Below are 21,628 nucleotides of genomic sequence, written 5' to 3' on the forward strand. Positions count from 1 at the left end.
GGTGGGCCTTGAGGACTGGAGTTGGGGATCCCTGCTCTAGGGTATAGCTCGTATGGACCTTGCTGTAGTACTCTAGGGTATAGCTCGTATGGACCTTGCTGTAATACTCTAGGGCAGGGTTCCCCAACTCCAGTCCTCAAGGCCCACCAACAGGTCATGTTTTCAGGATTTCCTTAGTATTGCACAGGTGATGCAACTATTGCCTGTGCTGATGATGGAATTATCACCTGTGCAATACTAAGGAAATCCTGAAAACATGACCTGTTGGTGGGCCTTGAGGACTGGAGTTGGGGAACCCTGCTCTAGGGTATAGCTCGTATGGACCTTGCTGTAGTACTCTAGGGCAGGGTTCCCCAACTCCAGTCCTCAAGGCCCACCAACAGGTCATGTTTTCAGGATTTCCTTAGTATTGCACAGGTGATAATTGCATCACCTGCACAGGCAATAATTCCATCACCTGTGCAATACTAAGGAAATCCTGAAAACATGACCTGTTGGTGGGCCTTGAGGACTGGAGTTGGGGAACCCTGCTCTAGGGTATAGTTCGTATGGACCTTGCTGTAGTACTCTAGGGTATAGTTCGTATGGACCTTGCTGTAGTACTCTAGGGTATAGTTCGTATGGACCTTGCTGTAGTACTCTAGGGTATAGTTCGTATGGACCTTGCTGTAGTACTCTAGGGTATAGTTCGTATGGACCTTGCTGTAGTACTCTAGGGCAGGGTTCCCCAACTCCAGTCCTCAAGGCCCACCAACAGGTCATGTTTTCAGGATTTCCTTAGTATTGCACAGGTGATGGAATTATTGCCTGTGCAGGTGATGGAATTATTGCCTGTGCAATACTAAGGAAATCCTGAAAACATGACCTGTTGGTGGGCCTTGAGGACTGGAGTTGGGGAACACTGCTCTAGGGTATAGCTCGTATGGACCTTGCTGTAGTTCTTTAGGGTATAGCTCGTATGGACTTGCACTCAGTAATGCAGCAGAATAACACTCCTCTCTAGTTAGCTCTATGTGCATATTCCTTCCCACCTCACCCAGTAAACATGATTTGCGTGCATAAGAGTTAAAGCTGGTGCATTATTTTCCCTGTGAGAATGGCCCAGAATCACTCTTGGTTGTTTTTTGCATTTACTGCTACTATTTCTAATCAGGCCTTACTATTCAAGTGAGACTTCTAGGGAACCGAAGGACAGCACCAGAGCTATTTAGATAATGGGGTGCATAAACCTACTGCCTATTGATTTACTGACTGTACACTTTTCATAACTATTCATGAGGAAAGTGGTTGGTTCCAAATGGGAGGTTTAATGCACAGTGATAGTGCTGGGTTTTAATATAGCTAAGTGTCTTCAGTGTAAAAGGTACACTTGCCTCAGCCTCTGATTAACATAGGGTGAATAACAGAGCCATTTATCACCCAGGCAGCCCTGAAGAGTGTCAGCAAGAAGGCTGACTATGATAAATTGGAGGGGATTGGGCTCGGCAATAGGTGGCCACAGTGTCCCACAGCTTAGGCTAGAGTGCTTCTGGGTGGCAGCTGATATTTAGGTTAGACGCAGGGTAATTAAGTGAGGAGGACGGGCTGCGGTTGTCTGCATGCCTGAGTGGCAAAGACGCTAGTCCCTTTCCACTTCACAAATTTTAGTGACTTTAACAGATTTAAGTGCCAGATGGACAGAAGAAGCATGTTACTTGGAAGGAGAGCCATGTACAGATGTCACAAAGCTGCAGACGTACAACATTGCCAAAGGTGCAATGTTTTCCACAGCTTCCTATAAATGTTTTCTAATTGGCTTCATTAATGAATGGATTTTTTTCAGAAGTCCTTGACCTCGTGGTTTCCGTAGAACAGAGATGCGTACACACTGGGGTTCTGATCCAGTTTATAGACTCTTTATTACCCTGATTCTTAGTTTCCGCTATTTCTGTAGGGGCTCATTCAGACGTCTATATGTGGATAAAACGCGCACCTATTATAGTCTATGGGGCTGTTCATGAGTCACTGTTTTTTTTTCTTCATCCATGTGCTGGTCGTGATTAGAGATGAGCTAACCCGAACTTAAAAGTTTGGGGTTTGTACCGGACAGTCCATTGCAATGTTCAGAGTTCTGGAGGAAGTCCATTGGAGAGAGAGATTTTCCAGCTCAAATGTTCAGGTCCTCATTGTTTTCAATGGGGTTCTGGGTTCAAGTTCGAGTACAGTTCTGGTACACAAACCGAACTTTGGAATAAAGCTCAGGTCGTGTACCAGAATCCAAGCTTCCACAGGTCCGCTCATCCCTAGTCATCATTAACATAGAAATGTATTTTTTTCATACCTGAAATTTGTTTATGGTAAAAACTGCTGCAAGTATAAATTAGATCAAAAACACTGACACTCGGACTGCTTTTTGCATGTGTGAAAAATCACTGATGTTGGAATGAGGCCCAACTTGTACTGTACTTTATTCTGCCCTTAGTAGGCTGAAGACAAAACATCTAGTGTGGACAGGCCCTCAAGGCCTTAATGTTTGCCTACCTGGCTCATTGAAGCATCTAGCAGTACTGATAGCAGTACCGATGGGTGTCACATAACACACACCCTCCTGCACACCTGACTTTACCCTGTAAAGAGGTTATTTACCATTAAAATGTAATATGGGAATGGCACTATTAGAAAGTCCTCGCAGGGTCTTTGATAACTGATTGATGCACTATGTGCCATCATCTGTTGGTGGGTGGCCTCGTGTGCTTCGCCTGACATTGATAAGTGACTAGTACTTTTTTTACCCTTTTTTTTTGTGCTATCTATATATTTAGGTCACTAGATTGTGTTCTATTATGCTGCACTGAAAGCCCTTTTAATGTTGCATTATGATGTAATCGGCCTTTTCCTGCTAAATAGTTGTGTGTTTAGGAAAGAACATGAATGTAACATTTCGCACTTCCTGCTCCTTTAGTAAAGCCTCAGCAGAGTGCAGTGATGAGGGGGCAGTGTGAACGTCCCTTTACCCAATGTGCACGGCATTGTTCCATTTAATGCATTGTGACACATGACAAAACCTTTCACATGTTTTGCTTCAAAAATGCTAAGCGTGTATCGTGTCTGACTTCTCCTTCATGTTCTCCATTGGTATGTAGGCGATTAATTATCCCAAAGGATAGAAGAAGATTTAAACATGACTGGTAATAAAACGCTGTGTATTCCTCATCCCTCGGGGCAAATGGATGTGCTTGGAATAAATACATAGAAAATTCCTGAGGCAATAAACAAATTGAGAAATAGAAAATATTAGTTTTTTTTTTAACAGTACCTTTTTTTTGTAAATGTCTCCCTTCCTCCAAAGTGCCGTAAATCATGTTGTGGTTCTCTTGTGAGTTCAGTCTGCGATACTGGATTTTTGCCAGTAAAATCTGACCCAGAGAATAACGGCTAGTTACAAATAAGAAGAAAATATTTTTGGATAATCATCTGCGTTTTAATTGGCTATTTAAAAAAAACTCTTCTAGTTCTGAGTGACCGTATTGTCTCCTGGGTTGCCGGTTACGCATTGGTTATGGTCATCGTGGTCTTTCACGTATCATGGAGGAGGCATAAGTGGCTGATCTCATTTGGGTCCACATTAGAGCAGCAGTTGTGCAACCGCTTAGGTGATCGTTCCCACATTGTGCTTATCTAGCGTCTTTCTGGTGGGCTGCTAGTTGTTTGTGTGGAAACATTAGTTATCATTATTTTACCTTTTGGTGGTGTCATCCTTATGGCCATGTGCTCACATCCGGTATTTATAAGCCAAAACCAGGAGTGGGTGATAAATCCAGAAGTGGTGACGTGTTTCTATTATACTTTTCCTCTGATTGTTCCTCTTCTGGCTTTGGCTTACAAATACTGACCAAATACTGAACATGCCGAAAGTGTGACTTTTTGTAAATGGGGAAAAAAACATATGAACACTGCTTAAAAGGGGTTTTCTAAAATTGGATAACCTCTCAATATCTTAACAGAACAAAACAATAAAAGAGCAATACCTCCTGGACCATTCTGTTAGGCCTCCTTCACATGTCTGTTTCCAGTACATGTGGCATGGATACCACACCTACTCATAGTAACATATGGTGCTATGCCAATGTCCGTTTTTTACAAAACCATATGTCCGTGCAAAACACACGGAGACATGTCTGTTTGTTTTTTTTCCAGCAGCCCTGATGTAAAAGGCCAATACAAGTCTATGGGTCCATGAAAAATATGTGCATGCACATGGATGTTCTTTATCCATACCAGAAAAACACTGATCACACACTGATTGCATCAGTACGGTTTCTGCACGTGCGTGTTTGAACATGTATGTGTGAATAAGGCCATATGTCACATGACAAGCGGCGCTGCCAATGCGGTCGTTCAGTATGCCATCAGGGTGGACATTTGGATATAATGCTAGGCTACCTTTACACTCAGCCTGCACTGTCTGTATACTGCATTTCTCAGACAGTGAATGGACCCATTGACCCTCCCCAGCCCCATTTACCAAACCGAGGCCAACTTTGTAACAGAAATGTCTGCGACTGTGAATTAATCTAAAAGGGGCTTGTAGAAATGATGTGCATGCTACTAAGGGAGCCCCAATCAGATGAATGGATCTGCTATTTAGTGCCAGCCATTGCTGTAATAAATCTGCGGTTTGTGAATTGCCCCAGGAGAGCTCTGCAGATGTATATACTGTATGACTTAGTGACGATGATCTGTTATACTTGATACATAATACCAAGTGGGTGTGTAGAGACGGGGAGGCTGCCATCTCCAATGTGTGTGTGTGAAGAGACGGGGAGGCTGCCATCTCCAATGTGTGTGTGTGAAGAGACGGGGAGGCTGCCATCTCCAATGTGTGTGTGTGAAGAGACGGGGAGGCTGCCATCTCCAATGTGTGTGTGTGAAGAGACGGGGAGGCTGCCATCTCCAGTGTGTGTGAAGAGACGGGGAGGCTGCCATCTCCAATGTGTGTGTGTGTGTTTGAAGAGACCGGGAGGCTGCCATCTCCAGTGTGTGAAGAGACCGGGAGGCTGCCATCTCCAGTGTGTGTGTGTGTGTGTGAAGAGACCGGGAGGCTGCCATCTCCAGTGTGTGTGTGTGAAGAGACCGGGAGGCTGCCATCTCCAGTGTGTGTGTGTGAAGAGACCGGGAGGCTGCCATCTCCAGTGTGTGTGTGTGAAGAGACCGGGAGGCTGCCATCTCCAGTGTGTGTGAAGAGACCGGGAGGCTGCCATCTCCAGTGTGTGTGAAGAGACCGGGAGGCTGCCATCTCCAGTGTGTGAAGAGACCGGGAGGCTGCCATCTCCAGTGTGTGTGTGTGTGTGTGTGTGTGTGTGTGTGTGTGAAGAGACCGGGAGGCTGCCATCTCCAGTGTGTGTGTGTGTGAAGAGACCGGGAGGCTGCCATCTCCAGTGTGTGTGTGTGAAGAGACCGGGAGGCTGCCATCTCCAGTGTGTGTGAAGAGACCGGGAGGCTGCCATCTCCAGTGTGTGTGAAGAGACCGGGAGGCTGCCATCTCCAGTGTGTGAAGAGACCGGGAGGCTGCCATCTCCATTGTGTGTGTGTGTGTGTGAAGAGACCGGGAGGCTGCCATCTCCATTGTGTGTGTGTGTGAAGAGACCGGGAGGCTGCCATCTCCAGTGTGTGTGTGTGTGTGTGTGTGTGTGTGTGTGTGTGTGTGTGTGTGTGTGTGAAGAGACCGGGAGGCTGCCATCTCCAGTGTGTGTGAAGAGACCGGGAGGCTGCCATCTCCAGTGTGTGTGTGTGTGTGTGTGTGTGTGTGTGTTGGCCTATTCTCTATTCAGTAGCCGCACTCTAGTCTGATTCCAGATAGTTGTATTATTACTACCCATAATAAATTCTTATCTCCCGATTCACAGTGCAAACAATCCTATCATATCTGCTTTTCTCTCAGATTAGTTATTGCTCCTGGCAGGAGGTTTTTATGGTCTCTCTTGCACTTAGCTGGTTTCCTCTTTCACTAAGAAAAGTGATCAAGACATGACCTATGTTATACTTCAAGCATATAAAATAATAAACGCACTAGTGAGCCAGCCATTCTGCTACAATTGCCTTGTATACACAGCAGTGTAGGTTCTAGTAGGACATGTCAGTAGGTAGGTTATTATGGATTGATTAGAAATAATACACGGGAGCATGCTCACCACGGGTTCAGCAGAGGCCACTCTGGGATTCTCCTCCGGCTCCTAAAGTGGTGTCTGCCCTGTCTGGAAGTCATTGTCCTGCGGCAGCTTGTCATTGGCTGCAGTGGTCGGGTGACTCCTTTAAGACTGTACACAAGAAACATGATGGTGTCTGCTACTCTTGGGGTCAGGGTATAGAGAAAATAATTGGGTCTGAAATAAAACAATCTACTACAAGATCTGTTGTCAACCCATTGGATTTGCGATGTTCTAGATCTTCTATCTGGCCACTTACGGGACTACCACGCTGGAGAATGTGTATAGTGGTGACTACTTCTGTCGTTGGTATTTGCTCAGTACAAAATGATCACTCACATTTCATCTATAATGTCTCCTGCTCTTTCTGTGACATGCTAGATGTTTATTTCTCCTGAGTGGCATCATGCTATGATTATGCAGCTGTATATGTAAATGACAAAGAAAAATATATATAATCTTACAGCATGTAAATTTTCTTTCAAATATATGTGTCCAATGTTAAGGGCAGGAAATAACACTTTATTTTTACACACAGGCACATTTTGTTTTTAACAGCCTCATACATGACATGGCAGAGTCCGATCCACAGATCGGAATAGAACCCGCGCTGCGCTCACTGAGCAGACACACACTGCTCCACGAACACCCAAAATGTGCTAATCCTTCTAGTAAATGGCATTGCTCTCCACCACGTCCTTTTTTGTTAAATGTATAGCACACGAATGAGAAATGTCATGTCACCTTGCCCTTTTGGGGTACCAGACCTCATGTAAACCCACCTTTCTAAAAACCCCCACTGCTATAAGCAACAGGGCACGCTCAGCAGTATATCCCATGAGGGGTGATGACAAAAATATTGGTGCACAATCTTCAGTAGTAAAAATATCTGCTGTAAGATGGCCACCGGACATGTCCTTGAGGGGAGATATGTATCACTAAGGTTGGCAGCTTCAGTGATGTAAAACCAGAAAAACATGCTCCAGCACATGTAGTGCTGAGAGGGTTAATTGTGCGTATCAGGGCCGGTTTTTACGAGCAGTCATAAGAGACAGGTGGGATTGGCTGCTCACATATCCCCACCCCCAGGACGTGTGTATAAGGTGGAGACCAAGTGTCTGGCTGGAGGTGTGGAGACCTCCAGAGTGTTTTGTGCAAAAAAGACACTGACTGTGAGCGGGCGAGCCCGCCATATTGTATGGACTGTTTATTTTCTGTTTTGTTACATTGTGCCGGACCAGGCTTGCTTTTGTTTACTTCTGAAAGTGCAGTTTATGCAGAAATGATAAACCTACATTGGACATTTTTAAAGAAACAGTATCCTGTGTCTACCTCTAACGCGTCTAAGTGAGTACCAAACCCTAAACTGCATAGAAGCCAATAAATGATGGCACTCTCCTGCATGGTGCAGGCATCTTTATTTTTGCTTGTGGCAATTAAGACAATATTTAAAGCAGGGCAGTTTTCTGGCGCTCACAGGCGATGGCTACTTTGCGTGTTCCCACGCTTCTAGGCCAGATTCTTAGGCCAGTAGAAGTACAAAAACACGCAAAACAACAATTACCTGTGAGCGCCAGCAAACTCTACCACTTATTTTAATTGCCACACGTCTATAGAAGAGTCCATCATGTCGGAGAGTGCCATCATTTCTTGGCTTACATGTAGCTATACTGGTTGAACAATCGCAGTGCCAACACTACCATGGCTGTTTATAATCCTTCAACTTGGCCATACATGTTCAGTGACATCGGGCAACAAAAGAACCTTCCTGGAATAGTCGTCTTTCAATGAAAGCTTATTCATGCTCCAACCATCTTTCTTTGAACAAAAGGTCTTTTGGCTGTAAAAGGAAAAAAAAAAAAAAATTTTTTTACCCAACAAATGATCGTTTTGGTTGATATTTTGTTTTATCAACTTCAATGTGTATGGGGGCTTATAGAATTAACTAGCATAGTGCCTCCGTCACGCCATTTCCTTTCATGTGTATGGACACATGTTACATTTCCTAGGTTCTGGACGCCCGCTGAAAATAACAAAAGCTTGTTCCCCATGCCAATATTATGTATTTGGGATATGCCAGAAGATGGCATGGGATGGTTTTAAAGGCTAGCCATTATGGACACAACTGATGGTGTATAGTGTCATATTATAAGGGTCATTCTCCCCTAGAAGTGATGCCGATTCTGACAGAAATCTATGTATGATATTGGAGGTTTATGTACAGTACACTGTATAGAAGTTTACAGTTGCCCTAAAATCACACTACAACACTGAGTATAATATGTCTGTGTGTAAATGGTAATAATGTTCTTCGTTATTCCACAGCACACTTAGAATTTCCCAGGATCTGCATATAGCATGACGGATGGTTGTCTACAGTAATAATGCGATATGCATGTGTACTTTTCTTCCATCCCGTTAATGATTCATTCAGCTTCTTGGTAGATCGTTTCAGGGCAGCCGCCCTTTGGAGCTCTGGTGCTGACTGTCATCCTCTGCCTCACATTACTGGGGTAAACTCTGATTCACACTGATTCAGAGGGTTTTTTTAACATATAAAATTTAATTAAACAATGAGATCTCCTAAAGTGGTTATCTTCTTGATTGGATGATTTAAAGAGAATCTGTCTCCAGGTTTTTGCTACCCCATCTGAGAATAGCATGATGTGGGCACAGAGACCCTAATTTTGTTGATGTATCACTTTTATTGCAGTTTAAATTAAATCTGATTTTTCCCTGCAAATCTACCAGTTTTCTGGGGTGCTGAGCTCTTTATAAACCCGCCCATGCCACTGATTGACAGCGTTCTGCGTGCATAGGCAGAAAGCTGCCAATCAGTGTTGGGGGTGGGGTTATATAGAACTCATGAGGATTACATGGCAGCAAGTTTACTGGTCCTCTAGTGGTAATCTCCTGCTAATAAAACACTGATTTTAACAAAATACTGCCAGCAGCTCAGTAAGGTATTGACCCTGTACACCACTCTGCTCACATGATCCTGCAGGGGCTGTGCACTTCAGAGCAGTGTTTTGCCCAATCCCTGTGTTCTTAGGACCCCAACCAATCAACATCACTTTACAGTCTCTAGAGAGTATATAAAAACTTTTGATAGTTACACTTCAACAACTTTTTATACACGTACATTACAAAGATGATTTTTTTTAAGCAAATACTGTTACTTTAAGAAAAAAATTGTTCCCCATAGCAGCCCTATATAGGAATAGTTTAATTGGTAAATTCCTTTTAAGTGATCACATCAGTAGCGTGTGCCATAATTTCATGATCGGTAGAGTCCAAGGTTTGGGACTCCTGTCAGTCACCTATAAGAAAAGCCTGACCTCCTCTCTTAGCTTTTCACTGCATTGGCGTGTCCGAGAGCTGCTGCGCTGCTCCATTGACGTGTGAATCACCTGTGCTGGGAACCGACCATGTGCAGAAGCACTAATGTGTAGGCAAAGTGTTCAGATCTTCAGATTGTGGGGCTTCCAATGGGTAGCCCCTACAGGAGCCATGTAACCACCGCAGCCGAGATGCCATAGTATATCATTCCCTATTCAGGAGCCATGTACCCACTGCGGCCGAGATGGCATAGTATACCATTCCCTATTCAGGAGCTATGTACCGACCGAGGCCGAGATGGCACAGTATACCATTCCCTATTCAGGAGCAATGTACCCACCGCAGCCGAGATGCCATAGTATATCATTCCCTATTCAGGAGCCGTGTACCCACTGCGGCCGAGATAGCTCCTGAATAGGGAATGGTATACTGTGCCATCTCGGCCGCTGTGGGTACATAGCTCCTGAATAGGGAATGGTATACTGTGCCACCTCGGCCGCGGTGGGTACATGGCTCCTGAATAGGGAATGGTATACTGTGCCATCTCGGCCGCTGTGGGTACATAGCTCCTGAATAGGGAATGGTATACTGTGCCACCTCGGCCGCGGTGGGTACATGGCTCCTGAATAGGGAATGGTATACTGTGCCATCTCGGCCACGGTGGGTACATGGCTCCTGAATAGGGAATGGTATACTATGCCATCTCGGCCACGGCGGGTACATGGCTCCTGAATAGGGAATGGTATACTGTGCCATCTCGGCTGCTGTGGGTACATGGCTCCTGAACAGGGAATGGTATACTGTGCCATCTCGGCCTCGGTGGGTACATGGCTCCTGAATAGGGAATGGTATACTATGCCACCTCGGCCTCAGTGTGTACATGGCTCCTGAATAGGGAATGGTATACTATGCCATTTTGGCTGCGGTGGGTACATTGCTCCTGAATAGGGAATGGTATACTATGCCATCTCGGCCGCAGTGGGTACACGGCTCCTGAATAGGGAATGGTATACTATGCCATTTTGGCTGCGGTGGGTACATTGCTCCTGAATAGGGAATGGTATACTGTGCCATCTCGGCCTCGGTCGGTACATAGCTTCTGAATAGGAAATGGTATACTATGCTATGTACCGCCGAGGCCGAGATGGCACAGTATACCATTCCCTATTCAGGAGCAATGTACCCACCGCAGCCAAGATGGCATAGTATATTATTCCCTATTCAGGAACCATGTACCCACTGCGGCTGAGATGGCACAGTATACCATTCCCTATTCAGGAGCCATGTGCCCACCGCGGCCGAGATGGCATAGTATACCATTCCCTATTCAGGAGCCATGTACCCACCGAGGCCGAGATGGCACAGTATACCATTCCCTATTCAGGAGCCATGTACCCACAGCGGCCGAGATGGCACAGTATACCATTCCCTATTCAGGAGCCATGTACCCACCGCTGCCGAGATGGCACAGTATACCATTCCCTATTCAGGAGCCATGTACCCACCGCTGCCGAGATGGCATAGTATGCCATTCCCTATTCAGGAGCCATGTACCCACAGCGGCCGAGATGGCATAGTGTGCCATTCCCTATTCAGGAGCCATGTACCCACAGCGGCCGAGATGGCATAGTATGCCATTCCCTATTCAGGAGCCATGTACCCACAGCGGCCGAGATGGCATAGTATACCATTCCCTATTCAGGAGCTATGTACCCATCGCGGCCGAGGTGGCACAGCATATAATTCCCTATTGTGTACAGCAAGGACAGTGATGCTTCGGGGTGTGCGATTATATGTTAGTGTCTTCAGCCTTTCAATGTCAGGACATTCTCTTTTCAGCATGATTAGAGGATTCATTTCTTAACAGCACTGTACTGCATTCATGACTTCTTCCGGAAAATACAGGTGCTCATTAGTACCTTGAAGAATTATCGCCTTCTGCGTGATGTCGGACAAGTGATGAATTCAGGATAGGTAGTGAATATTAATTTTCTGTTGTCTGTGTAATGTTGCCTGATGCAAGTGCTTTTTTCAGGTTTTTAGGAGAGGCTTGTATGTGGCAGGACTCCAAAACGCCGAGCTGAAAGATGCCGCCTGTGCAGAATTTGGTTTCTCCAGGGTATACAATTGTTAAGGATTTGTCTGCTATGAGTGATAGGCCTCCTGCATCAGGTTGGAGCAGCTAATGCCTGAATGGATGTGGTGGCTGCCGGAGAATGATGCAGCCGTTAGCAGTGAAAAATGTCTTCCTTACAATGCTTGTGCAGCAGGCCATGGAGTGAAGCGCATTTTTATAATAAAGGTGATGAATTTAATCGCAAACTGGCAGCCAAATGGAAATTGCAGACCTTGATACTGGTAGAAAATTGCCTATAAAGCAACTCTTCAGAGAGCAGGCTTTAAATTTATCCACCCATTTCGACATTGAGAAGAACACGGGAATAGGAGGATATTTTGGCCTACTTAGTTCAGATGAATGGCCTTAAACAGGTTTTTTATTTATATATGAAAAGCAACATCTCTGGAGTAGAGCGTGTAAAAGAAATCCGGCCGAAGCGCATTGTTTAATGTGTTTGGGAAGGGGGGATCATGCCTCTCCTGTGCCGGCTTCTTAAAGGTAAAGTAGCCCGAAAAGCCTAGATCAGCCTGTTACTTATTACAAGGATTAACTCCGTGCACACAAGCCTGTGGATATTTATCAAATGAACGCAGAGCAGTCTATATAAATGTAAAATGTGGTGTTGCATGCTTGCAGACGTGTGCCTGGAAACTCCGCTGTGGGTTACATTACTGGCAATGTGGACAAGAGATTTCTGCCACAAATCAACGAAAGTTCCCATGAATTTTCTGTTTTGACATTTTGGGGCCTGTGTGTGTGTGTTTTTGTACATTCCAAAAACTTTTAAAAAGTTAACAGAAATTTAGTAATTTACAATGTTCTAAAATTCAGAGGCCTACAATCTAGTTTTTTGTAAAGAAAAGTGGCTCGCTCATCCAGAAACTTAACCAGCGTCTTCTTTTTCTCCCTTTAAACTTTAAAGGTATTGGCCACTAATTTCTACATTGATGGATATAAGAACACTTGAGGTCTGACACCCAGTACCCTCACTAATCAGTGGGCAGAATGGCACCGCCACACTGTTTAGTGGCCGCTGACAGGTACTGCAGATCTGCTCTTTTGCATTTAATAGGGGTTGCTCTGTAGTACCTAGCAATGGCCAATAAAAATTGTGATGGATATGCACTCCTACGCTATTTTGCGTTTGGCTGCCAGCGGCGATATCTTACCCCACCGATCTTATATCGATAACTCATTATAAGGATTTGTCAGCAGTTTAGTACTGGAAACCCCACTTATGATGATAGTTTCCTTTCTAAGTACTGGGATTACCCTTGAGAAAAAGTGGGCAGGACACGTACTGTTTTTCAGAATGGTAACACTCATTGTGTCTTTACAGTACACACCGCACTGATACGAGGGTAGGGGGGACGACTCGTACTTCCTGTGATGTACGAATGACTTTTCAGCAGTCTAATTATCATCAGAGTCAGGATTACATTGAAAGGTAACAATACTATACACAGAATCCACTATTCAGAATAGTTTGTGACATTTCTCTCTTTAGTCACAATGACCTTTGCACATGCTCAGCAAATGCTTCAGTGTAAAAGATGGGGTCTAAGTTAGTCTTTTGCTGCAAGTGTACAAGTGGATATCACGAAACAACCAAAATTACAGGTGTAATGTAGTCTCAATTGCCAGTACGAAAATTGCAAGATTTCTATTCTATTTTGCTTTTAATTACAGACTGTGATATAGAAGAAATGCTAGGAAAACCTTCCGAATACCCACTTAATTGAAACACTTGAGTCATCAGAAAATTACCATTACCTTTAATGACTAATTCCCTTTAACCTTTTGAGATGCAAAAGTTTTGAGAATTGTTTGGCTTCACAGTAAGACCGACTTCATCCACATTTCAGTATCTGTGCCATGTGTGCAATTTCCAGACTGACCGCGGATCTCCTGATCTGAACACGTGCATAATGTTTGTTCAAGTCAGGAGATCCGCAGTAGGTCTAGAAATTGGGTCTGTACACGGACTGTGAAATGAAAATGTATAAAGGCCCCCATGCACATTAGACTAACATTGGCCGAACCCGCTGATTTCAACATGTAGGGCCCATGGCCAACCAATTGTCGGGGAGATGTCACTCGGGCATGTCTGATTTTGGACTGTTGATTGCTTTGTTATTCCTGAGATAAGCTGCTGGCAGAGATGACTGAAGGTTTTCGCAGTGAATATAGAAGCGCTACAGTGTATTGTAGAGAGCAGAGATGGCCAAATTATTGTTCGACCAATATCTAGTGTTTATGGCCAGTTTAGAGGGAGTCTGTCAGTAGGAACAACCCTCCTAAGCTGTCTATATGGGCATGTAAGTCATAGGAAGCTGAACAGAATGATACCTTGATATCTGTGATCCGTAGTCTTATTCCAGGGAAATCCATGTTTTTATTATATGTAAATGAGGTGTTTCAGGCTTTTGGCCATACACTGACCTGCATGAGAATCTGCCTGCACAGATTATTTTACATGAAGGAGGCGTTACCTATGTGATATGTAATGGCCGCTCTCTGCTCCCCTGTGTGTGATTATACCTGACACATCTGCTGGCTCCTCTCAGGGTTCAGCTTCTATCTCACAGGCAGACGGGGTTGATATTGTTGTAATACAGCTGTGAGAGCTGCAGCTGCTAACATGTTTGTTATGAGACTAAGTTCAGTTCTACTGTTCTGTGTTAGTTACATGTCTCACACTAGTAACATCCCCTTTTATTAATAATAATCTCTGGAGGCAGATTCTCATGCAGATCAGTGTCCAGTCCATAGCCTGGAACAGCTCATTTACATATATGAAAAACATGGGTTTCTCTCGAACAAGACATCGGACCACAGATATCAGGATATCATTTTATTCAGCTTCCTATCCATATACACTGCTCAGGAGGGTTGATCCTTCTGACAGATTCCCTTTAAGTCCATATGGAATGGAATTGTTGCGGATATTACTGGCAAATTTGCACAAGTAAAATTTACAGCAGATTACAGTGGTAGGCAAATGAGATTTTTCTGCATGCTGATTACCCTTTTTTCTGTGCAGAGTTTGACATTAGTGTGGATGTCCATTTTTGTGTAAGTCCACATGCAATATCTTAGCTTTAGTGTAGTTTTTTTCTTTGTCTTTTTGGGGGGGTCTGGGACGTGTGGATTTAACCTAGAGGTTCCTAATTGGTGAGAATACATATTCAGTGGGCTGCAGATATTTGATTCAGTGAGAGGAGTACTGTACCCAGATCTGTTTTTGTGAGGTGACTCGTATGCGTGGCCCTGAGAATAGATATCATTACAGTAATTAGTAGTTGATACACACATTCCCATGAACACATCCTTCTTTTTCTTTTTTATACTATTTCATCAGCATCTTGGATTATCGTGTTGCTTTAGCATTCGTTTTGGTTGAATATTTTTTTCTATTGGGCCAACAGCAAAATTATATACAGATGGTATTATGCATGAGCCTTTCATACCACACAGATCCCTTATTTAACATATGAAGAGGAGATTTGTGCATTCCTGAAAGCTCATGTACGATAGATACCATCTGTACGCTTTGGTGTTCCAATAACTGAATAGAAATACTGTGCTCCCTCCAAACACAGCCACTCATTTGCCAGTGTAGCACGGTAGCTTTCCCTAGCATCTAGTAGACGCATGTACTTTAGTGTCATCCCGATCTGTACAGATGTTGTGGTCTATGTGGATCTATGGTCGGAGCCTTTAGTAAGGATACGTTCATATGACCATATTTTTGGTTTGAGCGCTGTCTGTGAAAAAACTGATGTTACGTGGATACCATCAAGATAACTGTTCAGATCGCCATTTTTTTTCCACATTGATTGAAATGTGAAAAAAAAATGGCACCATGCACTAGTCTTATTATTTCAGATGAGACTCGCCTTTTAAAAACTATTAGTACTTAAAAAAATTATCTCCTGCTGATCAACCGTATAACATCAGTTTTTTATGGATACATTGCAACTCTGAGCCCTTCATACTGCGTTCTTACCAGGTTCAGTGGATCCGTCGGGGCTCATGTTTGAACCCCTCGCAGAACAGGTTTTGGGCATATGCGCCGACGAGGCCATTGACTCTAATGGTGCAGACAGAGCCACAGCGTGCTCTGTCGTGCATAATTTTTTGGCATATACATGTACTGGAGGCAGACTGACTATAATGGTGCAGACTGTCATCTGTCTGCCTCCTGTACATGTATATGCCAAAAAATTATGCACGACAGAGCATGCTGTGGCTCTGTCTGCACCATTAGAGTCAATGGCCTCGTCGGCGCATAAGCCCAAAACCTGTTTTGTGGGGGGTTTGAACGCAAGCCCTGATGGGACCACTAAATGTGACGAAGACCGCAGTGTGAAAGGGGCCTTATAGTAAACTGTATTTGGTCTTGTAAACTGTATTAACTGCTGATATACAAAGACTGATACCATATGGATGTAACACACATATGAATAGCATATCAAAGTCTTCATGTGGGCGTCCGTGAAAGAGCTCGTAGTAAACCAGTTTCCGATACCCTGAGTTCCCAGAACGTTCCATTGTAAGCTTGATGGTGCCAAGTATAGCCCTTTCTGGGCACATACCTCCCAGTGAGAGATGCCCAATGGTTTGCATCCTGCCAATCTGTAGGGTGGTACTTGTGGTGTAACTTCCTATAATAAGGTCATTTATTGAAGAGACCTGAGTAGTCTCGAAAGCTTTCAATTTGTTACCATCTTTTCAGTTAGCCATTAAAAGGTATCAACCACTGAGGACTCTCAAATCTTAATATTTGTCTCGCCCCAGAAATAATCATTTATCCCCCTCACTCCTTTTGCTTATTATGGAATTGGCTCTTCGTCTTCATGCCGGCAGCTATAGAAATGGCTGGTCCTATCTTATTCAGGCTTATTTGTCAGATAACGCGCCAATCTATTAACATAGGATGACTTAATAATTGCTTCCATGCCCACAGGTCACTTTTCTTCTTGTGAAATGAACATCGGAAGTGACAACAGCAACAAGTTTTTACTGAAATAAAGCTATATGTGAAGTGTCAAAGAAAGTCACAGTATAAGCAAAAGCGTGATAAATATGTATATAGAAATGCATGTGCACACCTGCTCATGTGGATGGGTGGCCACTGGATCTTAGAAAGGGGATCCATCCAAATTCTGTGACATTGAGGGAAGCCGATGAAGTACAGTGAAACCTGCATTTACGGTACTCGAGAGCTACTATCTCGGCTTCTGTAATGTTTCTCCAGGTCCCACAGCAAGTGATCCAACACAACAGGGTAGCTGAAGGGTGATACTTCTTATTCTGTCACCGAGCAGTTCTTGTTCTTCTTCTTTTGTATCCCAGCCTATATTTTCTCTGCTGATTTTCCATTCATAGTAATGTATCAGCGTTGCGATGCCTTTCCTTTACTGTGATTGTGGAGCTGTTCACAGCATCAGTCAGCTGAGCGGTTGGCGCACAATCCAGCACCTGTGAGTGTCAGTTGGCGTTAATACATTTGTTAATTAATGTTGATGTGCAGATCAGCCCGCTGTGCCTACCTGGTTGTTTAGATCTTCTTCATTATGCTTACTTGTACAATGTGACTGAAGGAAGAATTGTTAAAACTGTAGTAATTACATTTGATTATATATGTGAGGGGGAAGGAAACCTCTAGTCTTTAATTTACCTGGCTGGGAGGAATGCATTAAAATTAACTTCAGCCAGCTGTTACGAGCGATCACAACAGGATGATGGATATGAAGATGATAATGAATTTAGATGGAAGAATACATTGAGAGAAGTATGGGGAGACTGCTTAGTGATCTGGTAACTTGGTAATGCGTCTTGTTGTTGCATAATCTTGTAGAAGGCCCTCAATTCACCTTTAGGTTAAGTTCCCACCGTCAGTTCTTGACACTGCATATTTTCAGTGCGCAAAAGACGCAGAGTCTTACATTTCCAGCTAAGTGTATGCGGTTTGGGCTGTGTGTGCAGATTTTTCTGCTACAAGAACACTGCATAAAATGGCAAGCAACAAAGTCAGCTCACCCACGTGAGCGTCCGAGGCTCAGAACTAGCAGTGCCGCAGAGGTCCAATGGAGAAGAAGGTATGTTCAAGCGTCAGGATATAAAAGCTTGATGTTTATTAAAAATCACCATAGGTCACAACCAACCAGGGTATTATTATTTCAGACGGTGCATCTTTATTCATTGCATTGGGATATGCAGTGAATAAAGACGCACCGTCTGAAACTCGTCTGCAACAATAATACCCTGGTTGTGACTGATGGTGGATTTGTAATTTGTTTGTAATAAACGTCAAGCTTTTATATCCTGACGCTGGAGCATACCACCTTCTCCACTGCATAAAACGAGTGCGTGTCTGCCCAATTTTAACATGTTTTTTTCCTATTCATTTGAATGGTTGGAAAAAGTTGCAAAAACGCTGATAGAATTGACATACAGCAGATTTGTAAAAATGCTTTGGTTTAAATTTTCAAGTGAAAAAAATAAGCAGCATGTGCATGAGATTTAAGAAAACGTATTCATTTTAGTGTACCAGCAAAGTGCTGTTTTTTTTTTCTCTCTCCACAGTGAAAATACGCTTAAAAAAAACCTGCAGCATGTGAACAAGCCCTTATAGATGTCTCATGCCCGCTGTGCTCGTTTTTATTTTTTTTTTAAATGTAGTGTAAACTTATCTTCTATGTATTTTTTCATTTTAACATGTCAATTTCTCTTTTGGGTACACTTAATTCAGTAGTGTCCTGCTGCTCCACCTACCAATATCCTGGTTGGCTGGACACTACTATGCCTGACAGATCAGGCGAGTCTCATAATCTAACAGAACCCAAGATAAAACCATAATAAGCAAATACATAAACAGCAATAGTTTTTCTTTGAGCAGGACATTACATTCATGTAGTTCCCCATGGCTGCGTGTCCACTAGCGGGGTCTCAGTCCTTCTCAGCCCTTTACGTCACATGACAAATGGTAAGGTTTTAATATTAGAGGCCAGGACCGTCCCAAATAGGGTCACTGTGATGTGGTGGGATGGCTTTTACATTTTTTTGATCAAATTATGTTGACTAAGCACCCTGTATTATTTTCATGCACTATTGCTGTTTATTTACAGTGGTGTGAAAGTGTTTGTCCGCTTCTTTATTTCTTATACTTTTGCATGTTTGCCATACTTAAATATTTCAGATCACAAAACAAATTTAAATATTTGACAAAGATAACACGTGAACAAAAAATGCAGTTTTTAAATGAAGGTCTTTTTTTTTATTAAGAGAAAAAGAAATTCAAACCTACAGGGCACTGTGTGAAAAAGTGATTGCCCCCTAAACCTAATAACTGGTTGGGCCACCCTTAGCAGCAACAACTGCAATCAAGTGTTTGCGATAACTGGCAGTGAGTCTTTTACAACACTCTGGAGGATTTTTAGCCCACTCATCTTTGCAAAATTGTTGTAATTCAGCCACATTGGAGCGTCTCTGAGCATGAACCGCCTTTTTAAGGTCATGCCACAGCATCTGTCAGATTAAGATTAGGACTTTGACTAGGCCACTCCAAAGTCTTAATTTTGTTTTTCTTAAGCCATTCAGAGGTGGACTTGCTGGTGTGTTTTGGATCATTGTCCTGCTGCATAACCCAAGTGAGGTCATGAACAGATGGCCGTACATTCTCCTTCAGTATTTGTTGGTAGACAGCTAAATTCATGGTTCCATTTACCACAGCAAGTCTTCCAGATCCTGAAGCAGCAAAACAGCCCCAGACCATCATACTACCACCACCAAATTTTACTGTTGGTACGATGTTCCTTTTCTGAAATGCTGTGTTATTTTTACGCCAGATGTAATGGGACATACACCTTCCTAAAAGTTCAACTTTTGTTTTGTCAGTCCACAGAGTATTCTCCCAAAAGTCTTTGGCGATAATAAAGATGTTTTCTGACAAAACTAATACGTGCCTTTGTTCTTTTTACCCAGCAGTGGTTTTCGTCTTGGAACTCTGCCATGCTTGCCATTTTTGCCCAGTCTTTTTATGGTCGAGTCATGAACACTGACCTTAACTGAGGCAAGTTAGGTCTGCAGTTCTTTGGATGTTGTTGTGGGGGTCTTTTGTGACCTATTGGTTGAGTCGTCACTGCTCTCTTGGGGTAATGTAGGTCGGCTGGCCACTTCTGTGAAGGTTCACTACTGTTCCATGTTTTCATCATTTGTGGATTATGGGTCTCACTGTGATTTGCTGCAGTCCCAAAGCTTTTGGAATTGCTTTATAACAGTTTCCCAACTGATAGATCTCAATTACTTTTTCTCATTTGTTCCTGAATTTCTTTGGATCGCAGCATGATGTCTAGCTTTTGAGGATCTTTTGGTCTGTTTCACTTTCTCAGGCAGGTCCTATTTAAGTGATTTCTTGATTGAGAACAGGTGTGGCAATAATCAGGCCTGTGTGTGGCTGGGGAAATTGAACTCCGCTTCACAAAGATAAGATGAACCACAGTTAATTTAATGTTTTAAGGGGGAGGGGACAATCACTTTTTAACACAGGGCCTTGTAGGTTTGGATTTCTTTTTCCCTTAATAACAAAGACCTTCATTTAGAAACTGCATTTTGTGCTTACGTGTTATCTTTGTCTAATATTTAAATTTGTTTTGTGATCTGAAATATTTAAGTGTGACAAACATGCAAAAGGATAAATCCGGAAGGGAGCAAACACTTTTTCACACCACTGTATTTACTGCAGGATATTTGTTTGTTATGGTTTTATCTTGGGTTTTGTTTGTTTAGTGACTAGTATGAACATGCGCTTACACGCTGCATGCACACCAATTTAGATCCCAGTCTCTTAATCTAGCCTGTGTGCACACTTCTGATGCTGCTGTATAAGGCAGCCTTGGCAACCTCTGCTTCATCAGAAGTGCTGTGATGGTGTCCTCCAGCTATGATGAGCATGATTGCAGTGAATCAACCCTTTGTATGAGCACTCAGCAACTGGACTTAGGGAGATGAGCAGTTACTGGGCTACTCTGCATGCCCAGCAGCCATTATTTATAAGTCGGGCTGGCGAGAGATAAAAGCTGTATAGCGCCCTATAAAGGTCCTGACAATGATACGACCTGGCAGGGATCATTGCTGCGTCGCTATGTGGTCGCTGGTGAGATGTCAAACAGCCAGATCTTCCCAACGACGCAGCAATGATACGGCGACCCGTAGCGACCTGTATAACGATGTCAGCGGTCGTTGGGACCTCTGACGATTCAGACCTCGATGAGGGACGACTTCTCAGTTCTGAGTCGCCAACGAGGTTGTTGGTAAGGTGTCAAACACACCGATGCATGCTACCCAGCGGGACCTCAACGATCAAAAAATGGTTCAGGCCATTTCGACACGACCAGCGATCTCACAGCAGGGGCCTGGTCGCTGCTACGTGTCAAACGCTGCTGAGGTCGCTGTTGCGTCACAAAACTTGTGACTCGGCAGCGATCTCGCTAGCGATCTTGCTTAGTGTGACGGGGGCTTAAGACGTTGTCTACTGCTGTGGCTTATTTCTGCTTTATAGTGATGGTTTGAAAAAGATTCTACGAATTGAAACCTCTCCATTATCGCTACAAAGTTGAGCAAGATTTAATTTTCAAATCGTGATTTTACCAGTGGAATTAACTTCTACACTTTTGCAGGAAACAAGTGTGCAGTGACCGTTTCTTCTAGTATTCTGGGAGCCCACTCCCATTCCGCTAGCCCCTCAGGAATCGAGTGTGTGCACTCTGAATTTTACTACATACTAGCTGGTGAGAGATGGATGTGTTAGGAGCCAACTCACATCTTCTAGAATGCAAGATTCCACCAGCTGCGAAAGGAAACCGCTTGAAGAAACTGCACAGCCAAAGCTCCTAGTTGGCAGCAGTGGCCGGTCTCCCTGGCAACCAACTGTAAACAGTGAGGGGAAAGAAATGAAATATTGGGAGAATGGGGGCAAATT

At 43.6% G+C, this 21,628-nt stretch overlaps 1 protein-coding gene across 10 annotated transcripts in view; it reads left to right on the top strand.

The window, feature by feature from the left end:
• QKI (QKI, KH domain containing RNA binding) overlaps nucleotides 1-21,628 on the top strand; it is a 182,532-nt gene that overhangs the window by 16,638 nt on the left and 144,266 nt on the right. The window lies entirely within an intron of this gene.

Source organism: Phyllobates terribilis, unplaced genomic scaffold, assembly GCF_046119375.1.
Source record: "Phyllobates terribilis strain yellow unplaced genomic scaffold, ASM4611937v1 Scaffold_3__8_contigs__length_932513732, whole genome shotgun sequence".
Taxonomy (NCBI): domain Eukaryota; kingdom Metazoa; phylum Chordata; class Amphibia; order Anura; family Dendrobatidae; genus Phyllobates; species Phyllobates terribilis.